Genomic DNA, 8851 nt, shown 5'->3' with positions numbered 1-8851 from the left:
TCAATGACTCTCTATATGGTAAAAATTGGCAACATCAGGAGAGTCATATTCAGGAGCCAGCTGCTCGTCCACCTTCTTTTCTCCATCAGGTCTGATCAGGGTATTGGCCTTGGCCACACGCATGTCCTGGAGCTTCTTCACGGCTTGTCTGATCTGGTTCTTGTTGGCTTTAACATCCACAGTGAACACGAGTGTGTTGTCGTCTTCTATCTTGTTAGCTGACTCTGGTCAGAGGGAACTGGTTGATGGCACAGTGGTCAAGCTTGTTTCTGCTAGGGGTGCTCTTCAGAGGATATTTGGGCTGCCAAAAGTGGGTGACGTGCAGATCTCTTTCTTCTTGTGGCTTTGGACACCTTTCAGCACCGCCTTCTTGGCCTTCAGACCCTTTGCTTTGGCTCCGGCTTTGGTTGAGGCAGGAGCTTCCTTCTGCATCTTGGTGCATCATCTTGGTGACAAGTGTTTCAACGACTGTTGAAACCATACGGGTAGCTAGTGGAAGAACTAGTACTTCAGCAGGTGTTTCTGGCTCCAAAGTCTTCAGCTTTACACCAGCCCGAGCCTGGCGATCTTCATTCTCCCCGTGTTGTTTATTGTGAGATCCTCCGCCCCCTCCTCTGTTGTGCTTCAGGTTATTATCACTCAGCATAAATGGGTCGATCTGCTTTCCCTCACGGCTTCTGAGTCACTCTGTCTCCTACACGATCAAGTCCAAGTGTCTGGCCTACCACTGGATTCATCCAGACTCCCCACAAGAGTTCTGCCACATACCTGCAAACGTGCATGCCTGCCCACACAAGCTCACGTACAAATCCAGCCTAGCTGATTTGGGCCACGTTATGGCTTCCACATGAAGGCAGCTCCCAGGGCTGTGCCGTCCTCATGTACAATGCAGACTGCATAGGGCATTTCAATTTTCTAGTAACCACATTATAAAAGTAAAAATCAAAAACAAAAACCTGGTAAGAATAGTTCTAGAAGCATATTCCATGTGTTTACCATATGAACATTTCAGCATGTAATTAATGGAATCCAAGTTGTGAATGAAGTTCTTATTTTCATTGAAAGTACCGTGGGTATGTATTTGAGCCACAAGTTTCTAGTGCAGAGTGATGCTTCTCCAAATTTCTCAGGTCACAGAGCACATAGGAAATTATCACATTTGTATAATAACCCAGAATAAACAGTGGAGACATTAAATCAGGTACTTCAATTTCCCTGTTCCTAAGCAAATTCTTGGGAGGGCTGGACATTCAGAGATTCTACATACAGAATGACTTCTAGAAGTTCATGGAAAGTAGAGATATTTTTGTGCAAAACATTTTGAAATCTACATTTCATCTTGTTTGGTTTTCATATGCACATTTTCTATGAACTTGCAAAGACCCCTTGCATAGCAAGAAGAGGTATTTTGTCTGTGATTCCATTTGTCCCTGAAGCAGAAGCCAGATGCCCTTAGTGTACAGCTTTCTTCAAGGATCCAGTGAAGGACCAAGGATCCATTTCTGGACATCCACACTGAGGAGCTCTGTGCTGGAACTTCCAAGTTTGTCAGTTGCTCTGCCTTTCTTCCTTCTCCTCTTTGCTCTTTGCAACTCCTTTCGTTCAAGCACAGCCTCCTTGACATCTCCTTGTGGTTCTCAAAGTTCAGCCCCAGGATAGCAGCACCTTGCACCAGTTCCAGTGCAAATTCTCAGAGTCGGTGTTGTGGTTCTATTTCCAACCCAGCTCACTGCTAATGAGCTTAGGAAAGTGAGCAGAAGATGGCTGGGCACCCACACGAGAGATTCAGATGGAACTCCTGCCTCCTGGCTTCAACCTGGCCCAATCTAGCTCCAGCTGTTGGGGCCATTTGAGGAGTGAACCAGCTGTATGCATGTGTGTGTGTCTCTCTGTCACTCTGTCTTAAAAATAACAAGTCCTTATAAGAAAATTGTAAATTTTCAGGCCCAAACCAGATTAACTCAGCAAGTAATGGAGCATGAATCAGCAGTTCATTCTCCTTATTCCTTCCATGTCTAGAGTGAGTCTAGAGCCTGCATCTTGGATTCCCATGGCCTCTTCCCCTCTTGTCTGAGCCGCAGAATCATGGGATGCTTCCACAACTCCAGCTATCACATCTGTGTTCAAAACAGGAAACGGTTTTGTGACAGCTGGTTGCTTCCTTCCACAAAGGCTGTACTCTTGTCGCTGCACCCGTTGGACTTGGCTTTGGGTTCTGTTTCCTGTTAGCTGCACTGCCTCCTACCCATGTCCAGGGAAGCCTACAACAGCCTCCCTTCCTGCTCTGCCCCATCCTGTGTTCTTGTAAGAAAAGTGCAAGTTTCCACCATGCCCTTCCCCCGAGGCTCTTTCCCTGATTCTGGAACACCAGCTGTGTTCCCTTGCCATCTTCCTTTCTACAGAGCAAGCTCGGGGGACCCTCCTCTCCAGCTGTCTTCCTCCAGGTCAGTGCTCCTTTCTATCCTTCACTGTGTGCCCATTCCTGAGGCCGTGATAGACAGAAGCTACATCCCCCAAAAGTTCATGTTTGATTTCACTCTGAAGTACTCCTGGGAAATCGATGCTATCAGTATCCACTTTATATGGATGAAAACTGGAGCTCAGAGAAGTTGCTCCATATCCAAGGTCATGCACTTGATCTAGTCAGGCTGTAGGGACCATGTCTGCTCATTCCTAGGAACAAATGGCGGTCAGTGTTGTGGCGCATCTATATGTGAGGGCGGGTTCAAGTCCTGGCTGCTCCATTGCCAATCCCGCTGCTTGCTACTGTGTGTGGAAAGTTTGTGTGCACTTGGATCCTGCCAGGTTCCAGCTTCCTGGCTTTGGATTGTCATAACCATTTGGAGAGCGAACAACAGAAGGAAGATCTCTGTCTCTCTTTGTCCCCCTCCCTCTGTTACTCTGCTTTTCAAATAAACAAAACGTTTCCTTAAAAAGTGTGTGTGTGTGTGTGTGTGTACGTGCATGCGTATGTATGCGTGTCTCTGAAGATGCTCAAAGGTAGGAAACATGGAGAAATAAAATGGATGCAAAATAGGTGATTTGTTGGGCTGATGGGTTGAAAACAGAAGCGTTCCGGTGGGTTTCAGGTCTTGCTGGGATTGCGTCCTGGGGCCAGAGTATCTTTCAGGGAGGGAAACCACATTGATCAGTGAACTCCTGTGCAGTATATTGGCCAGAGACACATGCTGTCTCCAACTCAGGTCTGTGGATAGAGAACATCTGCTGGTCCCAACCCACCGGGCCCCCTGGTCCGGTCCACAGCACAGGGGCCCCAACCCACCGGGCCCCCTAGTGCACAGCACAGGGACCCCAACCCGCCGGGCCCCCCTGGTCCACTGCACAGGGGCCGCAACCCACCGGGCCCCCCTGGTCCACAGCACAGGGACCCCAACCCGCCGGGCCCCCCTGGTCCACTGCACAGGGGCCGCAACCCGCCGGGCCCCCCTGGTCCACAGCACAGGGACCCCAACCCGCCGGGCCCCCCTGGTCCACAGCACAGGGACCCCAACCCGTCGGGCCCCCCTGGTCCACAGCACAGGGACCCCAACCCGCCGGGCCCCCTTGGTCCACAGCACAGGGGCCCCAACCCGCCGGGCCCCCCTGGTCCACAGCACAGGGACCCCAACCCGCCGGGCCCCCCTGGTCCACTGTACAGGGGCCGCAACCCACCGGGCTCCCCTGGTCCACTGTACAGGGGCCGCAACCCACTGGGCTCCCCTGGTCCACAGCACAGGGACCCCAACCCACTGGGGCCCCCCTGGTCTACAGCACAGGGCGGTCCTTTGCTCCTCCTTCTTTCACTCTGTTCTCATTAACTTTGGGGAAAGTTCTAGGTCCCATTTCATTGCAGCCCAGTATGTGCTGGGCCAAGGTAGTGCTGTATGTGGAAGAGTGGATAGATGCATGTGCCAGGGCCGCCATCTTCTGCCACACCCACCACACCTGCTGAGGCTCTGATTCAGAAGGCTGATGCTGTCACTAAAGGAGCTGAAACAGAATCAAAAGGAGATATTCGTCACACTGGTTTAAGCTTGTGTCTCCTAATCGTACCACTCTGCCTGTGTTATGAATTAATATTTTCATAAATCCTGCAATTATCTTGTGAATAGCATGTCATTATATTTCTCTGTAATTTTTTTCAGTGCTGAAAATATGAATTTTGTAAATGCTAATGTTTAAAATATATTCCAATTTTCTAAATTTTGCTTCAGCTTGTCATTATTATAAAATATACTCCAAAAAAATTGAGCTGGCCCAGGTCCTTCACTCCTTGCAGCCCCTGATATCTGTGTGAGACAATGGTGAGCTTATAAATCTTTTCCTAATTTTAGAGCATCCTCGGAGATGGAAGCTATTATTTCTATTAAAAATAAAATGAAACAAATGAGCAATAAGCTGATGAAAAAGGTCAAACGCTCGGCTGTTAAAAGTGGGGAAGGCCTGTTTTACAATGGAAATCAGTCTCATATATCTGCTTCCTCTTGGACTACCACTAAAATGGCAAATGAACAAAAAGGTACCAGTTTATAAAGACAAAGAGAATAGGTGTTTCAATGTGTCAATTAAGCTTTTAAAAAATGACAGTGGCCGAGTTAACTGTAACACCCACAGAAAGTTTTCACTTAAGTTTGCAATGCAGAGTTCCTAGAATCCTAGAGCAGCTCAGGAATGGAAAACATCAGAAATATCTGAAGGGATGAGGAAGGTGGGAGGAAGTGGTTGAAGAGGCAGGAGCAAACACCATCACCTCCACCACCTCCACCACTATATAACTCCTTCCCTTAGCTAGTGACTCCAGGCAAATATCCTATCTGTACCATAGTGAAATATTGGCTAGTTTTCTTTGGGGGAAAGCAAGCTATAGAGACATAGGTACCATTCAGGATAGATGCAAAACCTTTTACTTTACAAGAGAATTAAGTGCAGGGTCCCAAGGTTTTAGGCCATCCTCAACTGCTTTCCCACGCCACAAGCAGGGAGCTGGATGGGAAGAGCAACAACTGAGATACAAACTGGCGCTCATATGGGATCCTGGTACATGCAAGGCAAGGACTTTAGCCACTAGGCTACCACACTGGGCCCAGCTTATCATTTTTCTTTAAAGAGGCAGATATACAGAGAGAAAGGTCCTCTATCTGCTGGCTTACTCCCCTAGTGGGCACAACAGCCAGAGTTAAGCTGATCCAAAGCCAGGAGCCTTCTCTAGGTCTCTCACACAGGCACAGAGTCCCTAGGTCATCCTCTACTACTTTCCCAAGCCACAGGCAGGCAGCTGGGTGGGAAGTGGAATAGCCAGTACACAAACTGGCATTCATATGGAATTCTGGCACATGCAAGGAAAGAACTTTAGCCCATTGGCTATTGAACCAGGACCCCAATCTTATCTTTTAAAACCAATTTTCCACTAACTTTTTGAAGCAGGCTTGTAGATGACTCAAGATCACATTGGCATCTTCATTTTGGCTAAGACTATGAAATGTTAAAAGCCAAAGCATCCTCATCTATGGCCTTGAAGAAGCTTCAAAAACAACATGTTTTTGCTTGTTATTTTTGAAGCTGAAAAGAGAAGAACTTGTACTTCTGTAGTGCTCGCTGGAAGCCTCTTTCCGAGGTTGGCTGTGATGAAGTTGCGTCAGTGTTTTTAGGTAAGGCAATCCAATTATTGTACCATCCCGAGTCACGCAGAGCTGGAGACTGAGTGTTGGTGGGAGTGTGGGCTGGGAAGCGAACTCTCCCTGCAGGATCGTGTCATGCAGGCTGACTCTGCACGTAGGAGTGGCTCTTGATGGACAGTCGGAACTCTTCAAGTGCCAGGCACCAAGGAATTTCATTTATTTTTATGACTGTCCTTGCACTCTGCTGGCTGGACACCTTTCTCCTGTCCCTTTTGATGAAATCTTTAGGAGGTAGAAAGTCAGCCATAATTACTCTGGTCATTCATCTTAAAGAATAGCAGGTCCAGAAACACTGCCAAGAATAGTCTCATTTCCATAATTAGCATGTCTAGTCTGAGGAACGATGGAAGCTCTGTGTTTTATTGAATGTGAAGGTATGCCCCTTCCTCTCAGCTGGAGATGGGGATCCCCTGCATGGGACAGGAGGGGCGATTCCTTGCTTTCTTCCACTCTCCGTGCCTCCTCTGTGTCCTACAGGTAACAGGTGAAACTGGTCTATGATGTCAGCTCCCTGTGACTTCAACAGAGGTGAAGCCTGGTTGTACACTGCAGGTTTTTGCAAACCCTTATCTTTTGAGGTCTGTTTCCTGTGGTTGCTGTAAAGTAGAGATTATCTGGATACATACCAGCTCCTGCCCTTGTCCCCTTGTAGATACCTTGCAATCAAGGCATCTGATTGGCCTTGGTAGAGCGTCTCCAGCCAGATGCCCCTGCTGCATGATCCATACATCCACAGAATGTGCTCACACATTCTCTGTCCTTCCATTCCCTGTTCGGTATCATTCATGTCTCAGCAGACTGAGCCATTGGCCAGCCCGGTTTATTCTTACCTGTGACTGCAGATGGGTCAATGGCCAGCCCACGTGCTCCCCAGACTCCAGAGGTATAGGCCAGGCTCTGTGAGTGTGCTTCTAGCTGCCTGCCACATTTATTTATGATAATACAATGTTCCTATCTCTCATATTGAAATGGAACCAAGAGAAAATGCTCTGAACATTTCAATAACTGTTTTTAAGAATGTCTTTCTTTTCAACCTCTTCAACCTTAACACTATTGTACCCTCAAGTGGACGTGAAACTCAAGGTTGGAAAATAAGCTTGTGTCCCCGGCTTGTCTAAGTTCTGTGTAGGTAGATGGCTGCTCAGTTTGGAGTAGGCGAAGGACATGCCACCTATTGCCTTTTCTCACTTTCTCAGGAGCTCTGCAAAGTTATTATGCCAGAGGTGTTATTTGGGTTTCTTGTTATATAATCCCACAATGGGCCCTTTGTGCTCATGAGTTCTTCATCGCAAGAATCAACTAATAATGGACTGAAAACATGTAAAAAATTCTAAACTTGTACAGCCTTTAATTATTTGCTTCTCATTACTCACTAAACAGCACAGTATAGTAACATGCCTAGCATTTACATTATATTAGGTATATTATAAGTGAGCTAGAGATGTTCTATGTTATGCATACTTAGATTATATGCAAATATTACATATTTTATAAGAGACACTTGAGCATCCATGAATGTCGGGATCTGTAGCAGTCTTGGAACCAACCCCCATGGATACCAAGGAATAAGGGGATACGCAGATATGCATTTGGCCAGTCTGTGAAATGGAAGAAGTTACTTGTACTTGGGTCTGTTTGTGCCTATGGTGAATATGTTGGGGTAGGACATAGATAGACAGACACCTGTGTATTTAGTGCATAGGAATGATTTGTGTAGGTATACTGACAAAGACTGCGTACGTGTTGTGTGTGCGTGTGTGCTCAAATACATGAAGTGTGTTTTGGTGTTGCACCTGCGAACACAGAACTCATCTGTAATCCCCAAGTCATTGGTTTCCTGTGTTACCACAGATTGCAGAACGTGAAGTTCCCTATAAACGCTCCCTTTGCAGTGAATAGTGGAAAGCAGAAGGTGTCTGTGTCCAGAGTTGGGATGCTTATCACTGCGGGAAGGAAGAGGGCCCCAACAACCAGCACAGCTTGAGGAAAATTCATACAGAAGTTCTGGGAGAGCAGAGGCATTGATCTGCCCCCTTCTCACTGAGAGCCCAAGAGTGATGATCTGAGTTTGGCTTAAAGCAGAAAACCTCTCTGCTAGCATTGCCTCTCAGCAGAGCGTGCGGCGTAGGGGGCAGAGTAAGAGAAATTCTTACCAAGATTATCACATTTGTGAATCAAGGCTATTTCCCCCACATTCTTGCATGTGAGCTGCATGAGCAGCCCACGTGGGCCCTAAGCACCCACCATGTGACTCACTCATTCTCATGTCTGGGTGTCACAGGGCAGTTGGAGAATTACACAGCAGTCACAGTGAGTGTGCGTGTGTGCGTGTGTGTTTGGGCTCTCTGTGCAGGCGATTGGATGTGCAAATGAATGTCGCTGGACTATGTCTTTCTGGAGTGCCAGGGACCCATTTCCATGGCAACGCACAGAGAAAGCTGGAGAATTGGCGCAACATTGCCAGATATCATGGCCAGGGCCAGCTCTTTTAATGCAGGAAGGAAAAATCCTAGCTCAAATTGGGGGCGGGGAGAGGCTTGCTCTCTGCTTGCAAAGAAATCACTGCTCATGCCGCTACATGTGACTGACAAACCCAGCCTCCCAGGAACAAGCCCTTTTCCTGCTCACCTCTTCACGTTGTTTTCCTCCATCTTCATGAACTTGACGTGCAAACACTTTGAACCGGTGCAATCCTAGAATGTTTGTTTTTGTGACTTTTATTTCACTTAGCATAATCTCTCCAAGGTCCATTTATGCTGTAGCTTGTATGAGAATCTTCTTCCTTTTTAAAGCTGAATAATACCCCACTGTGTGTATATTCTACATGTTGCTTATCCATCCATATATTGATAGACAGTTGGGTGGCTTTGGCCTCTTGGCCAGTGTGAGTAATGCTATGCGAGCATGGGTCTACACATATCTCTTGGAGATCCTGCTTGCAGTAGTTTTGGGATCTTCCAGCCCAAGCACAGCACAGACAGGGACCATGGACACTGGGCAGGGAGGTCCAGTGCTCTGAATTCTACGAGTCAAAATCAGGCAAGGAAGGGACCATAGATGGAAAAGCCTACCCTACAGGTCAGGTGACGACTCAGGCACTACCCCGTGATGCTCACAGAGAATTAGTCAGTCGCCAGCCCTATTGATCTGAAGGATTTCAACTCATAATCTTC

The 8851-nt window shown here is 47.3% G+C and overlaps 1 pseudogene; it reads right to left on the bottom strand.

The window, feature by feature from the left end:
- On the bottom strand, positions 1-432 carry LOC121152532 (annotated as a pseudogene).
- Positions 433-8851: the final 8419 nt, after the last annotated feature.

This window comes from Ochotona curzoniae, unplaced genomic scaffold (genome assembly GCF_017591425.1).
Source record: "Ochotona curzoniae isolate NIBS_2020 unplaced genomic scaffold, NIBS_Ocur_1.0 contig_1, whole genome shotgun sequence".
Lineage (NCBI taxonomy): Eukaryota > Metazoa > Chordata > Mammalia > Lagomorpha > Ochotonidae > Ochotona > Ochotona curzoniae.
This window is presented reverse-complemented; position numbering and strand designations above follow the sequence as displayed.